The sequence below is a fragment of the Triturus cristatus genome, chromosome 1_1 (genome assembly GCF_964204655.1).
Source record: "Triturus cristatus chromosome 1_1, aTriCri1.1, whole genome shotgun sequence".
NCBI lineage: Eukaryota > Metazoa > Chordata > Amphibia > Caudata > Salamandridae > Triturus > Triturus cristatus.
Genome location: NC_140579.1, coordinates 572307642 through 572324918, shown reverse-complemented (window position 1 = coordinate 572324918; position 17277 = coordinate 572307642).

The window sequence follows — 17277 nt, the reverse complement described above, 5'->3', positions numbered from 1 at the left end:
CGGGGCGGGGAACGGGCACAATCCACAGGGGTAAGGACCATGCCACGAGGCCGGGTCCAACAGGCGTCCCCCCAGCCGAAGGCATGGAGAGTCACCCATCTCCTTGGGGATTCTCCTCGTCAAGGCGGAAGAAGCGGGACAGGCCGTCGGCGTTGGCGTGGTCATTGCCGGGCCGGTGTTCAATATCAAAGTCCATCCCTTGTAGCGAGATGGACCACCGCAGCAGCTTGGGGTTCTTGCCCCGCATTTGCATTAACCACCGCAGGGGCCGGTGGTCGGTCTGGACCCGGAAGTGGGTACTGAAGAGGTAGGGCCGGAGTTTCTTAAGGGCCCACACCACAGCGAAGGCCTCGCGCTCGATGGTGCTCCATCGTTGCTCCCGGGGCAGTAGCCGTCGGCTGATGAAGGCCACTGGTCGGTTGAGCCCCTTTTCATCGGCCTGGGACAGGACGGCCCCGATCCCATACTCGGAGGCGTCCGTCTGCACCACGAACTCCTTATTGTAGTCAGGGGCCTGTAGCACCGGGGCAGTACACATTGCGGTCTTTAGGGTGTCGAAGGCTGCTTGGCAGCGGGGTGTCCAGTGCACCTTCTTGGGCTGCTTTTTGGACATTAGCTCTGTGAGGGGGCCAACAATGCTCCCATAGTCCCGGATAAACCGCCGGTAGTATCCGGTGAGACCCAGGAAGGCCCGGACAGCGGTCTGGGTAGTGGGGGGTTCCCAGGCCTGGATGGCATCTATTTTCAGTTGGAGAGGGGCCACCTGCCCGCTCCCCACTTGATGGCCCAGATAGGTCACGGATCCGTGGCCGATCTGGCATTTGCTGGCCTTGATTGTGAGCCCGGCCCGCTGGAGGGCGGCCAGGACGGCTTTAATGTGAAGGAGGTGCTCTGCCCAGTGGTTGCTGTACACGGCAATGTCATCTAGGTAGGCCACGCTGAAGGCCTCAAGCCCGGCCAAAACCTTGTTCACCAGTCTTTGAAAAGTGGCCGGGGCGTTCTTCATTCCGAAGGGCATCACCCGAAAGTGGTAATGCCCATCCGGGGTCGAAAAGGCGGATCTTTCTTGGGCGCCGGGGGTGAGCTGGATCTGCCAGTACCCGGCGGTGAGGTCCAGCGTGCTCAAGTAGCGAGCGGCCCCTAAGCGGTCAATGAGTTTGTTGGCCCTGGGTATAGGGTGGGCGTCCGTCTTGGTCACTGCATTCAGGGCTCGGTAGTCCACGCAGAATCACAACTCCGGGGGGTGGCCGGGAGCTGCGGCCTTTGGCACCAGGACGACAGGACTGGCCCACGGGCTGTCGGAGGGTTCGATGACCCCCAGGGCCAGCATCTTCGTTACTTCGGCCTGGATGCATGCCCGCACTCGGTCGGGTACCCGGTAGGCTCTGTGTCGCACGGGGGGGCTCTCCCCGGTGTCAACGTCGTGGACGCACCAGTGGGTCACCCCCGGGGTGAGGGAGAAGAGGGCTGCGTAGTCCTGCAGCAGTTGCTGGCAGTCGTTGCGCTGTTCCGGAGTCAGGGAAGAGGCGAGTTGGACACCCTCGATTGTTCCTCATGGACGTTGGACTGCAAGAGGTCGGGCAGGGGCTCGGAGTCGTCCTCGCCCCCCTCGTCGGTCGCCAGTAGCAGGCTCAGTTCGGTCCGGGCAAAGTGGGGTTTTAGCCTGTTAGCATGTAGGACCTGGAGGGGGTTCCGGGGGGACTCCAGGTCGACCAGGTAGGTGACGGGACTTTTCTTCTCCACTACCTTGAAGGGCCCGGTCCACTTGTCCTGGAGGGCGCCGGGTTCAACCGGGGCCATGACCCATACCTTCTGACCTGGCTCGAATTCTATGGTAGAGGAGTTCCGATCGTACCACCGCTTCATGTCCTCCTGGCTGGCCTCGAGGTTGGCTTCGGCCAAGGCTCGGAACTTGCGGGTCTGGTTTCGGAGGGTCAGGAGGTATCGGTAGACGTCAGGAGGGGTGCCTTGGGGCTTCGTCTCCCAGCTCTCTTTGACCAGGCTGAGCGGTCCGCGGACTGGGTGTCCGTACAATAGTTCAAACGGGCTGAACCCCAGGGACTTCTGCGGGACCTCCCGATAGGCAAACAGGAGGCACGGCAGCAGGACATCCCATCTCCGCCTGAGGGGCTCTTGTAGGCCCTGGATCATTCCCTTTAATGTTCTGTTGAACCGCTCAACCAGTCCGTTCCCCTGAGGGTGATAGGGGGTCGTGAACTTGTATGTGACCCCGCACTGCTGCCACAGGGACCGCATGTATCTGGAAATAAAGTTCGTGCCTCTGTCGCTCACCACTTCGCGGGGAAATCCCACTCGGGAGAAGATCCCCATTAGGGCCCGGCCTACCACGGGGGCCGTTACAGTTCTTAGCGGGACCGCCTCCGGGTACCTGGTGGCGTGGTCCACGAGGACCAGGATGAAGCGGTGGCCCAGGGCAGTCTGGGGGTCCAGGGGCCCCACGATATCGATTCCGACCCGTTCGAACGGGGTGCTGACGGCTGGAAAGGGTTGGAGGGGGGCCTTGACCCGACCCCCCGTCTTCCCGCTGGCTTGGCAGGTCTGGCAGGACCGGCAGTGGTTGTCCACGTCTCTCCGCATCCGAGGCCAGTAGAAGTGGGTCACCAAATGGCTGTACGTTTTGTCTTGCCCCAAGTGTCCGGCGAGGGGCACATCATGTGCCAGGTTGAGCAGGAACTCCCAGAAGCGGAGGGGGACCACCAACACTCGGCTGGCCCCGAGTTCTGCCACTTTCTGCTCACTGTATAGCAGGCCCTCGGCCCAGTAGACCCAGTGGGTGCCGGTCTGGTCCCCGTTGGTTTGGGCGGACGCTTGTTGGCGGACCCCTTCGAGAGTGGGGCAGGACTGCTGCTCTTGTTGGAACTGCTCCCGGGTGGGGCCCCCTTCGTATCGCATTGTGTCAGCTCTGGTAGGGCGCACGGGGAAGCCATCTCTTTGGGGGAGGATTCACTAGGTCCAGGGTCGGTGTCCGCCTCCCCCTCGCTGCTGGCGGGAGGTGGTGCGAGCCCCTCGGGCTGGGCGGCCCCGGAGGCCGAGGATGAGCGGGGGGCCCGGGCGGTCATGGACCGGGTGATGGCACAGGCCCAGTCAGATAGTCCCAGCATTCGGAGGTGCTCTCGTCGCTCTACTTGAGCCCAGGGGGAACTCTCCAAGTCGTGCCCCAGGAGGCAGTCGACGGGGGCGTCATCGCGTACCGTCACCTTCAGCAGGCCCGTCACCCCTCCCCACTCGAAGGGGACCAGGGCCATCTGGCACAGGCTTTCGCTGTTGTCGGCCGTCCGGACGGGACACAGCACATTCGGTAGGATCTGTTCGGGGGTCACCAGGTGGCAGCAGACAGCGGTGACACTGGCGCCGGTGTCACGAAGGGCTTCGGCCCGTTGTCCATTGACCGTGACCTGCAGCCGGTACTTCTGGGTGTTGCTTGGGATGGGGGTGCAGGGTACCATTTCTCGGCTACCCAGGCAGACCAGGGACATGGCTGCCGGCTCCCATTCAGTGGTCCCTCGGTCGAGGGTCTCCTCTTCTCCTTCTCCCAGGGCGGCAGCCGCCAGCTGTCGGGGCGGGGGCCCGCCGGCCCCGTTTCTTCGGTTCAGGGGGCAGACCGGATCGCTGGCATAGTGTCCGGTTTGTTGGCAGCCGTAGCACGTTACTGGTGGCCGTGGTCCGGATCTGACCGGGGGCGCCCCCCTTCGGGCTAGGCTCGGGGAGAGTTGTTGCTGCGGTGGCCCTCGAGGGGGACTCCTGGGGGCCCGGCGGGAGGGTCTCGGTTCCTGTTCGGCCCTCCCCCTCCACCGCGTTGGCGGGGGGGTCTGGTAGGGTTCCTCTGGTACTCCCCCATTGAGTTCCGGGGGACCCGGGAGTTGACCCATCGATCGGCCTCGACGGCGAGTTTTCGCGGGTCGGTCATTTTGCTGTCGAGGAGGTGCTGTCTCAGTTCCACGAAGCAATTGTTGGAGAGATGTTCCCACACGATGAGGTCGACCAGCTGCCCGTAGGTGGTTACTTTGCTACCTCTGATCCACCCTTCTAGGGCCCGACTGAAAAAGTCCACGTATTCCACCCAGGTGGTGCCCGGGATTTTCTTGCAGTCTCTGAACCGCTGGCGGTACATTTCTGCGGTTAGCCCGTAGCGGGTGAGCAGAGCCTCCTTCATGTGATCGTAGGAGGTCATCACCTCCTCCGGCAGCTGGAGCAGTGTGTCACGACCCTCACTCAGGAACCGCCCCCACAGGCCCGCACCCCAGTCTTTTCGGGGCACCCGATGAGAGGTCATGGCCACCTCGTAGGCCTTGAACCATTGTTGGATGTCGTCATTCTTGTAGTACTCCTTGACGACCTCTTTTGGGATATGTACCTTGGTCTCGGCAGGCGGTAGAGTGTCTCTAGTACTGGGGGCGTTGGCCCCTCCGTTCTTGGCCTTGATTTCGAGCTCCTTGAGACTGTGCTCGTGCTCAAGGGTCAGTTTCTTTTCCTCCAACTCCCGGTGTCGCCTCTTCTCCTCTATCTCCTCTTGAAGCCATAGCTGTTCTAGGGCCAGTTTCTTTTCCGCCAGCTGGAGTTCGCCGTCCAGCCGCAGTCGTGCGAGCTCTAGCTCGTGGTTCCGGACCTTCTTCCGCTCTCGTATTTCTTCTTCGGAGAGGCCGGTTTCTAGGCTCTTTCTTCCTCCGGTTGCCGGAGTCCGTGCGGTTGATGAGGTCTCAGTCAGGGGTAAGGGACCTTCTTCCTGGGAGGGGCCTGCCCCGGCCTCCAGCCATGTCCTCAGAGCTTTCTGCATGTCCTCTTTGGTACTTAGGCCGGTGGTTGTAATGCCTTTGTCTCTGCAGAACTGTTTTAACTCTTTGTGCGTATATTCTTCCAGCCGTTCGGGCTGGAACTCCATTGTCGCGTTGTTTTCCTGGCTGCTCATGATTACTGTACGTTTGGATGGGTAGCTAGTGGGTACTGGCTGGTACGTACTGCGTTCGGCTCGGATCCCGTCGCTGGCCACCAAATTTTGGAAGGCGGACCCCGAGGAGTCGGCGAGACAACCAAGGGGGGCCCTCACACTGTATGAAGTAGCCGAGCGCTGCCGAGAAGTCTCCTGAGAGATCCTTCTCCTATCACGTACTAGCACAGTAACACCACCACACAGGACTCAAGGAGGTTGTCTCAAGACAAGCAATTCTTTATCAGCAATCGAAAGGGTACGAGGTCAATATTTACACGAAGGGATCGAGGGATCCACCAAAAGTCTCAGTGTCTCTTTGGAAGGGTAGGGGTAGCGGGACAGTCCTCGGCAGGAGTGCGGTACGAGGGTACCTGGGGCCCAGTTCTTATCCTCAAGCTGGAGGACCTCCGGATCTCGGAGGGGTCGAGCCGCGACGGCGTCAGCAGGGCTCTGGCGGACAGTTCGTGGAGAGCCGCGATCCAATCAGCAGGGCTCTCAAGATGGTTTCTGCTCAGCTCGAGCCGCGACGTCATCAGCAGGGCTCCGAGGGAGGTTTCAGCGAGGTTGGGCCACGACAGCGTCAGCAGGGCTCCGATGTTCCAGGTGGCTTCAAAGTGTTCACAAGAAGGAGCCGCGACGCAGTCAGCAGGGCTCGTGATGGTTCCGACAAGAGTTCTTCTCCGTAGGGTCAGCCGCGATTCAATCAGCAGGGCTCTCGACTCCGGGATACAACTGCCGATCTGTGGCGGGGTCGCCCCAGATATAGGTCTGGAGCCCTTTGATGTCCGGACCCAGGCGCCCGGTGGGGGCGGAGAGGCCGGGTGGAGGTGGCCAGACGCCCAGCAGGAGAGGCGCCAGGCCCAAGGGAGTTGCAGGGCGATCACACCTCGAGAGGGGAGGACAGTTGGGGGTCCCATCGATACTGTCCTCCGCCGGGGGCGATGAATGGTTCCTGCGGCACCTCCTGGCCAGTTCGTGGTGCCTCGATGTCGGGGCTTCGCTGGGGTCGAGGCCGGGTTGAGCGGGGTCGTGCTGGCTGGTGCACAGAGTCACGTGGGTGCCAACAAGATGGCGGAGCCACGAGGGGTATGCGACCTCGTGCCGCTCAGGAGGAAGGGCCTCGGTGCAGTTCAGAAGGGTGGCCCGTGAAGGCCGGGGCGGGGAACGGGCACAATCCACGGGGGTAAGGACCATGCCACGAGGCCGGGTCCAACACACACACACACCACACACACACCACACACACACCACACACGCAACCACACACACACACACCACACACACACACACCACACACACAACTCCACACACACAACCACACACACAACCACACACACACACAACCACACACACAACCCCACGCATACAACCACACATACAACCACACACACACAACCCCACGCATACAACCACACACACACAACCACGCATACACAACCACACACAACTATAACCACACAACCACACACACAACCATAACCACACAACCACCCCACAACCACAACCATACACACAACCACACACACAACCACACACACAACCACACACACACACAACCACCCACACACAACTATAATCATACAACCATAACCACAAACACACACACACACACAACCACACATACACATACAACCATACACGCACAGCCACACGCACAGCTACACACGCACAACCACACACGCAACCAATCACACACACAGCCACACACACAACCACACATGTAACCACACACACACAACCACAAACACACAACCACAAACACACAACCACACATACACATATACACACACACACACACCACACACCACACACACACCACACACGCAACTACACACACACACACCACACACACACACACACCACACACACACAACCCCACACACAACCCCACACACAACCACACACACAACCACACACACACAACCAAACACACAACTATAACCACACAACCACACACACAACTATAACCACACAACCACACACGCACAGCCACACACGCACAGCCACACAGCCACACACACAACCACACATGTAACCACACACTCACAACCACACACACACAACCACACACACAACCACACACACAACCCCCCACACACAACCCACACACACAACCCCACATACACAACCCCCCACACACAACCCCACACACAACCCCACACACACAACCCCACACACACAACCACACACAACCGCACACACACAACCACACACACAAGTATAACCACACACACAACCATAACCACACAACCACACACAACCACAACCATACACACAACCATACACACAACCACACCCACACACAACCACCCACACACAACTGTAACCATACAACCATAACCACACATACACACACACACAACCACACATACACATACAACCATACACACACAGCCACACACGCACAGCCACACACGCACAGCCACACACGCACAGCCACACACACAGCCACACACACAGCCACACACACAACCACACACATGCAACCACACACACCATACACACACAACCACACACACCACACACACAACCACACATGCACAACCACACATGCACAACCACACATGCACAACCACACACACAACCACACGCACAACCACACGCACAACCACACACACACAACCCCACACACAACCCCACACACACACAAACACACACAACCACACACAACTATAACCACACAACCACTCCCACAACCCCACACACAACCACACACAACTATAACCACACAACCACACACACAACCACACACAACCACACACACACAACCACACGCACCACACACACACACCACACACACACGCACCACACACACGCACCACACACACGCACCACACACACGCACCACACACACGCACCACACACACGCACCACACACACACCACACACACACCACACACGCAACCATACACACACAACCACGCACACCACACACACAACCCCACAACCACACACATACAACCACACGTACAACCACACGCACAACCACACGCACAACCACACGCACAACCACACGCACAACCACACACGCACAACCACACACACAACCACACACACAACCACACACACAACCACACACACAACCACACACAACCCCACACATACAACCTGTGAGAAGTTGGCCTGGTATATGATGCTCACTAGTTAAAGTGATCACCTTGTACCATGCCAAGCAACCCTTATGGTGTGGTTGTAAGTCAACCTTTTCGGACTAGCTGCCCTAGTGGTAGCGTAGGCTAAGCAGTCTTTGAGGCTAAACTCGTGAAGCGTGTTAAGCCAGCTGTTTTACCAAATGCAACCCCCTTTTATACCAATGAAAGGACACCACACAGATATACATTCAAAATATATATGTATTTATTTCTCAAAGTAACCCCTAGTCTCTTTATGAGCACAGGAGCACAAATCGTCAAACAAGATTACAGTAGAATACACAGAAGTTGCACTTTATATGGATAGGCCCTGGTGGCCGCTCAAACCATATACTAAAATAGTGGTATAAGTACCACGAACAGAAAAGGGAAAAGGCCTAGGGCCTCTAGAATCGCTGGGCCTACAAGGAGCTAACTTTAGTTAGTGACCAGGAGGTCCACGGGTGGCGTGTGCAGAGCAAATAGTCACACGCGTGCTCCCATAGGTTTCAATGGGTGCGTAAAAAGTACAAAGTTACTGCAAAGAGGATCTTCCGGATGGACTAGGAACTCAAGATTTGGAACACAGGCACTAGAGATGTAATACTACACTTGGGCACAGGAGTGCCAGCTTTACCTCACCCACAGGAAGCGGGTGCATAGGCCTCGAAGTGCGTCGGGTTTCTTCTATCTGTTCCGTGGAGCCTGAAGACAAAGATGCTGCAGGCGGTCGGTCCGGGAGAGATGCGGTGGATCCAAGGGTGGATCGGAGATGTTGAAGACCTGTAAGCAGAGGGGACAGTGTTCACAGTCACTAGCCAGTGACCAGCGTGGCACCAGGTGGGTACCAGGCAATGTCGGGTGCAAACAGGAAGAAAGGTGTAGCTTGTCTCTGCAGCCACGTGGTCCCTGGAGGTCGACGACGTCCAGGAGTCGGTTCACGAGCTGTGCCACGCAGGCTCTCACTGTCGGCGGTGTCGGCGACTTGATCGAAGCAAGCAAGCCTTGGCAAAAGCAATTGTTGTAGGAGATGAAATAAGCTGATGGTTCTGACCAGCAAGGTCAGAGGGACTGCTCCTTTAGAGGGGAGCAAGGGCCAGTCTGGAGCAACCAGACCAGCGGTGTATTTCGTGAAGTTCGTCGCCAAGATGGCTACTAGCCAGCGGGCCAGCAACCGGTTAGGCGCATCGAGTGGCAAAATGCAGAAGGGCCCCACGCAGATCGTGGAGATGCTGGAGGGCTCACCTTTGGTGCAGATGCTGCTCGAGGGTTGGGCTTCTCAGATCCCAAAGCACAACTTGGAGGGAGCCTCGGTTGTTGCACTTGTCAGCTTGTCGTGGTCGTTTCAAGATGGCTGGCTCCACGTGTCTCGTTGCCTCCACGGGTCTCTTCTTTTCAGGGACTGTGGATCGGGCGGTGAGAGGTCTGGAGGTCCAAGTCTTGTCAGTCTCTGGGCTCGGGCTCCGGCGGGAGGCGGCAGCAAAGCAGACGTTGATTCGCTGGATGGTGCTTGCGTTAGCAAGGTGGTCACTCCCTGACCACTGGGGAGATTTCCTTCAGTCTTCTGTGCAGCAGAATGTCAAAGTTCCTGTCTTCTTCTTAGTTTCAAGTTGATTCCAGGATGTCTGAAGTCTTAGGACACAGCTCCTACCTTTAAGCGGATTCTAGGGGTCGGACTACCTGCTAGGTCCCTCCCTATGGGTGGGACCAGGATTTGGGGTGGTTACACCCCCAATCCTTTGTCCAGCTCGCCCCAGGCCCGGGACTGGTGTGCCCCAGGACCGGTTTGAACTGGCATATGCACCGAGGCTCCTTGTGAGCCACAGGCATGTCTGGTTTCTTTCACGCCCTACCTGACCAATACACAAAATCCTGTCTGGGGTGGTGCATGCACCTCCCCTGGCAGGAAACCCTTTGTCCACACCTCCCAAGCTGTAAGGACTCCCAGCAGCAGGAGGGCAGACTTGTGTCTGTGGTGGCAGCATTCATTTTGTGGAGCTGAGGCTATGTCTGATTTTACCCGGGTTTCAGGTACTGTACATGTCGTGTCCCTCTAGAAGGGTGGAATGCTAACCCCGTCGCCAGAATTGGCGAGGGGTTAGTATTCCAATTCGTATGACACCTTACTCGACATGTTTTGATAAAGCCAAACCAAAGATAGCATTTAACCGCGAGGTTCATAATGCACTTAAGAGTATATGGTATGACGATATCTGGAAACAGTAGAAGGAAGTTGTTCCGACCACTGCAGACAGGCTCAGCTCATGCCAGAGCACCATCTCACATGGAACCAAGCACTCTGCCTTCAGGATTGTTAAGGCCTGCCATAGGAGTGACTTATAGGTTACCAGGTGTCCCATTTAAGGTTAGGTATAGGTATACTACTCCTAAGTAAGAGGTGATTACACCAACTTACCCCAGCTGAGTGATCAGCCAGTTGTGTCAGATTGTTAGGCCAAGCCTGGGGTGGCATAATACATGCTTCAGCCCCTGGCAGGCCTTGGGTACACCAATGCCCTGGGTACCTAGTGTACACTGGTACAGGGGCTGACAGGGTTATCCACTTCCAATTGGTTATGCACCTAGGGTGCATAGTTTTAATTTAGTAGAGAGAACAGCAGGCTGGGGGTCTGATTGGCAGGCCCACAGCCTCAATATGTCAAAAACCAGTGAAGCAAAAAGCAAAAATTTGGGGTGACCATAGGATAGCAGACCCTACTCTCCTACACAACCCCCCCCCCAAACGCAGGGACATTAAACTAGCCTTGACCAGTCTCGTCTTCATGTCCTAAGTGGAAGTACCTGGAGAGACCATCTGCATTCCTATGGTCAGTACCTGGCCGGTGCTCCACTGTAAAGTCCATCCCCTGTAGGGAAATGGACCACCTAAGCAGTTTGGGATTTTCACCCTTCATCTGATTTAGCCATAAGAGGGGCTTATGGTCGGTCTGAATCTTGAAGTGAGTGCCAAACAAGTATGGCCTCAGCTTCTTCAGGGCCCACACCACAGCAAAGGCCTCCCTCTCAATAGCTGACCAATTCTTCTCTCTGGGGGTCAACCTTCTGCTAATAAAAGCAATGGGTTGGTCTTGACCATCTACATTAAGTTGTGACAGCACAGCTCCCACACCCAACTCAGAAGCATCTGTTTGGACAATAAACTCTTTGGAGTAGTCAGGACTTTTCAGGATAGGTGCAGAGCACATGGCCTCCTTCAGGTCATCAAATGCCTTTTGACAGCTTACTGTCCACTGAACCTTTTTGGGCATCTTCTTGGATGTCAGATCATTAAGAGGAGTCACAATGGACCCATAGTTCTTAACAAACTTCCTGTAGTACCCAGTCAAGCCCAAGAAAGCTCGAACTTGAGTCTGGGTGGTTGGAGGAGACCAGTCCTTGATGGATTGTATCTTACTCTCCAGTGGTTGAACTTGGCCTCCACCTACAAGGTGGCCCAAATATAAAACCTTACTCTGCCCTATCTGGCACTTAGTAGCCTTGATAGTGAGGCCTGCCCTTTGCAGAGCCTCAAGAGCCTTCTTCAGGTGGATCAGGTGATCCTCCCAGGTGGAGCTAAAGACAGCAATGTCATCAAGATACGCTGCGCAAAAGTCATCCAACCCAGTAAGGACTTGATTCACCAACCTTTGGAAGGTGGCAGGTGCATTCTTCAGACCAAAGGGCATCACCACAAATTGGTAGTGCCCACCTGGGGTTGAGAATGCTGTTTTGGCCTTAGACTCCTCAGCTAATCTGATTTGCCAATAACCAGCTGTCAAGTCAAATGTGCTCAAAAACTTAGCAGAAGCTAGTTTGTCTATGAGCTCATCTGCCCTTGGAATAGGGTGTGCATCTGTCCTGGTGACAGCATTGAGACCCCTGTAGTCCACACAGAACCTCATCTCTCTCTTGCCATCTTTGGTGTGAGGTTTGGGGACCAGAACCACTGGGCTAGCCCAGGGGCTCTCTGAGGGCTCAATGACACCTAATTCCAGCATTTTATGTACCTCAGCCTTTATACAGTCCCTGACGTGGTCAGGTTGTCTGTAAAGCTTGTTCTTTACAGGCAGACTGTCACCAGTGTCCACCACATGGGTACACCAGTCAGTTTGACTAGGTATCAAGGAAAACATATGTGAAAATGATTGTAGAACTTGTCTACATTCAGTCTGCTGATGGGCAGTGAGGTTGCCTCCAAGGGTCACTCCTTCAACTGAGCCATCTTCAGGGTTCTGAGACAACAGGTCTGGGAGAGGGTCACTCTCTTCCTCCTGTCCCTCATCTGTAGTCATGAGCAAGCCCATGTCTGCCCTGTCAACATATGCTTTAAGCCAGTTAACATGGAGTACCCTGTGGGGACTCCTGGGAGTTCCTAGGTCTACCAAGTAGGTGACCTCTCCCTTCTTTTCCAGGATTGTATGGGGTCCAGACCATTTGTCTTGGAGTGCTGCTGGGGCCACTGGCTCCAACACCCATACCTTCTGTCCTGGCTGAAACTCAACCAAGACAGCCTTTTGGTCATGCCAAGCTTTCTGTAAGGCCTGGCTTGCCTCAAGGTTTTTGGATGCCTTCTCCATATACTCAGCCATCCTGGAGCGGAGACCAAGTACATAGTCCACTATGTCTTGCTTGGGCTTTTTGAGAGGTAACTCCCACCCTTCCTTCACCAAACACAGTGGGCCTCTTACAGGGTGCCCAAACAACAATTCAAAGGGGCTGTAGCCAACTCCTTTTTGTGGGACCTCTCTGTAAGCAAACAGAAGGCAGGGTAGAAGGATGTCCCATCTTCGCCTGAGCTTTTCAGGTAATCCTTTGATCATACCCTTTAGGGTCTTGTTGAATCTCTCAACAAGCCCATTGCATTGTGGGTGATAAGGGGTGGTGAACTTGTAGTTGACACCACATTCCTTCCACATAGCTGTCAAGTATCCTGACATGAAGTTGGTACCTCTGTCAGAAACTACCTCCTTAGGAAACCCCACTCTGGAGAATACTCCCAGCAGGGCCCTGGCCACAACAGGAGCTGTAGTGGTCCTAAGGGGAATTGCCTCTGGATACCTGGTGGCATGATCCACTACCACCAGTATAAATCTGTGCCCAGATGCAGTGGGAGGATCCATGGGACCCACTATATCTATTCCCACTCTTTCAAAGGGGACCCCCACCACAGGTAGTGGTATTAGGGGGGCCTTTGTTGTGCCACCTGATTTGCCACTGGCTTGGCAGGTCACACAGGAGCGACAAAACTCCTTTGTATCTTCATTCATATGAGGCCAGTGAAAGTGAGGGACAAGCCTGTCCCAAGTCTTATTCTGGCCTAAGTGTCCTGCTAAAGGAATATCATGGGCCAAGGTAAGAAAGAAGCCCCTAAATTGCAGAGGTATAACCAACCTCCTGGTAGCACCAGGCTTGGGGTCTCTAGCCTCTGAATAAAGGAGCCCTTCATCCCAATACACTTTATGGGTACCTTGAGCATTCCCAGCAGCCTCAGCAGCAGCCAGCTGTCTGAGGGGTTCAAGAGAGGGACAGGATAACTGAGCCTGCCTCAAGTCAGCCCTTGAAGGTCCCCCTGTCCCCAGAAACTCAACCTGATCAGGTTCAAGCTCTTCAGGGACAGTTCCTTCAGGGTCCTCTAGATCAGCTTCCTGGGAAGGCTGATCACCACTCTGAGGCAGGGGGGAAGGCACAGCCTTAACCCTCCTGTTCTTCTTCTTGGTAGGTGCTTGGTCCATTGTTCCAGGATCCAAGACCTGAGGTTCAGTGAGGCACTTTTTGGCCTGTGACCTGGTCACAGCAAGGACATGTGATGATATACCTAACATCTCTGCATGAGTCCTGTACTCCACTTCTGACCATAGAGAACTCTCTAGGTCATTGCCCAACAAACATTCTACTGGGAGGTCTGCACTAACCACAACCCTTTTGAGGCCAGTTACCCCTCCCCATGAGAAGTTAACAACTGCCACACTATGTGAAGTAGTGGCATTGCTGGCATTGGTCACCAGGTAATTCTCACCTGGTATGTACTGTCCAGGGTCCACAAAGCCTGGTGTCACCATAGTGACACTGGCACATGTGTCCCTGTAGGCTTGAGCCACTTTTTCATTTATTAAAGGAGTCTGTCTGTACTTGCCCAGGTTACTGGGGCTCACAGTCAGGGACAAATCAATGTCCCCATCACAGATCAAGACTGCCTGTGTCAGGGTTCTGTCTAAGTCAGAATCTCCTTCAGTTCCCATAGTGATTCCCACTACACCCTTTGTCTGGGGACCAACACTGCTAACAGTAGTACTGGGAGCAGGTGCCTTAGGGGCAACAGTGTTGGGGGCTCCACCCTTTTTGCAATCACTAGTCCAGTGAGTTGTATTTTTGCAATGATTGCACCAGGGTTTCTTTTGACCTTCTTTCTTCTTTCCCTTGGATTGTTGTTGGGACCCACCCTCCTTAGCAGTAGTTTGGGGCCCTGTTGAAGACTTCTGGTCTTTAGATTTCTGATCTCCACCCTTTTGGTCTGTTTTCTTCTGATCACCCCCTTGGCCCTGGTTCTGGTTCTTTTGCTTAACCCTGGTTCTGACCCATTTGTCTGCCTTCTTTCCCAATTCTTGGGGAGAGGTCAGATCAGAGTCAACCAAGTGTTGATGCAGTTGCTGGTTTTGACAGTTATTTAAAATCTGTTCTCTCATCATCAAATTATACAATCCTGTAAAATCAGATACCTTACTTCCCAGCAACCAACCCTCCAAAGCCTTAGTGGCACATTCAACATATTCAGACCAGTCCTGAGTCTGTGTCTTTTGGGTGTCTCTGAACATTAACCTGTACTGTTCAGTGGTGTTAGATGGCGACCTCAGAGGAGCCTGGAAGGTGTTCTGACTACCCTGAGACCCACCCTCGAAGTATCGTAGCCGGGCACTGGCGGGAGACTCCCCAGGGGGAAGAATCTCGTATCTAGGATCGTACTTCTGGCACCACACGACACAGAGTGACCACACCGGGTATTCTTAGAAATCAATCTTTATCAAGTAGGTTATCACTGCAAATATGTACAAGGTGAGCACGGGCTCAATGAGTCTCGGAAGGGGTAGGGGGTAGCGGGACAGTCTCTGGTAAAGGTTCAAGGCAGGGACGTATCCGGCGCACAGCTCACAATCCTCGAGCTGGGGGATACGTTGTTGTAGTCGGGGTCCGGCGGGACCATGAGAGTCTGTTGGAGCCGCGAGTCACTCAGCGGGCTCAGGTACAGGTTCGGAGGTCTTACGAGCTTCAAGGAGCCGCGAGTCACTCAGCAGGCTCAGGCACAAGTTCGGAGGTCTTACGATCTTCAGGGAGCCGCGAGTCACTCAGCAGGCTCAGGTACAAGTTCGGAGGTCTTATGATCTTCAGGGAGCCGCGAGTCACTCAGCAGGCTCAGGTACAAGTTCGGAGGTCTTAGGATCTTCAGGGAACCGCGAGTCACTCAGCAGGCTCAGGTACAAGTTCGGAGGTCTTACGATCTTCAGGGAGCCGCGAGTCACTCAGCAGGGCTCAGGAGGGTCCAAGTTTCAGGAGCCGCGACCACGTCGGCAGGCTCTTGTTGTTCCAGCGTCGAATCTGCGGACAGAGCACCCCTTGTTATAGGTCGACCCCTCTTTGATGTCCGGAGTCTGTGCAGGCAGGGGTCTTGTCACCTGGGGGTCGCTTGTCGGGATTTCCTGCTATTGTCTTTTGATCCTTTCAGGGCCGGGTCGGGAGGAGTCCCAGACACCCAGCAGGCATGGAGCCAGCCCTCAGGGAGGCCGGAGGGCCGGTCGAAACCCATCGTCCCAGGGGAGTTCAGAGGTGCGATAGAAACTGCTCCTCCCTCTCTCATCCCCTGGAAGCGTGATGTCCTCCAGCCGGAGTGGCGCCTCTAGGCCCGGGTCGCGCTGGGGCCGGGCGGCCATCTTGGTGCATGAAGTGGGCACACGGGCCCGGGGTGGCCGAAAGGGGAGAGGCCATGGACGGGGATGTCCGGGTCGGTGCGTGTGTCCTGATGGGGAGGGTCGGCTGGGCCTTGTGCTTGGGGCTGCAGGTACCAGGTTTCGGTGGTGCGGGGGCACGTCGGGCCATTCTACGAGGCCGGGTCCAACACGCGTCCCCCCAGCTGAAAGCCGGAGAGAACTGCCCATCATCTTGGGGGGTTCTCTTCGCTGAGGCGGAAGAACCGGGAGAGGCCGTCAGCGTTGGCGTGGTCCGTACCAGGGCGGTGTTCTACGGTGAAATCCATCCCCTGGAGGGAGATTGACCACCGCAGTAGCTTGGGGTTTTCTCCTCGCATCTGCATGAGCCATCGCAAGGGCCGATGGTCAGTTTGGACTCTGAAATGGGTGCCGAACAGGTAGGGTCGTAGCTTTTTGAGTGCCCAGACCACGGCAAAGGCTTCGCGCTCTATGGTGCTCCATCTCTGTTCTCAGGGCAACAGCCGCCGACTGAGGAAGGCGACGGGCTGGTCTAGGCCTTGGTCATTCACTTGGGACAGGACGGCCCCAATGCCATGCTCGGAGGCATCGGTCTGGACTATGAACTCCTTGGCGTAGTCGGGAGCCTGGAGGACGGGGGCAGTACACATGGCCTTTTTTAGGGCATCGAAAGCTTCCTGGCAGGCAGCCGTCCACTGCACTTTCTTTGGCTGTCTTTTAGACGTGAGTTCTGTGAGAGGGCCGACAAGGCTGCCATACCCCCGAATGAATCTTCGGTAGTAGCCAGTGAGTCCCAGAAAGGCTCGGACCTCCGTTTGGGTGATGGGTGGTTCCCAGGCCAGGATGGCGTCGATCTTTGGCTGTAGAGGGGCGACCTGGCCGCTCCCGACCTGGTGCCCCAGGTAGACTACGGATCCTTGCCCGATCTGGCACTTGCTGGCTTTTACTGTGAGGCCTGCCTGGCGCAGGGCGGTTAGCACCCTCCGGAGGTGCTGGAGGTGCTCACTCCATTCTGAACTGAAAACAGCGATGTCGTCCAGATATGCCGCGCTGAACGGCTCTAGCCCGGCCAGGACCCTATTCACCAGTCGCTGGAAAGTGGCCGGGGCATTTTTCATCCCGAAGGGCATTACGCGGAAGCGGTAGTGCCCATCGGGGGTGGAGAAAGCGGACCGCTCCTTGGCCCCTTCGGTGAGTGCAATCTGCCAGTATCCGCAGGTGAAGTCGAATGTGCTGAGGAACCGGGCTGCCCCTAGTCGGT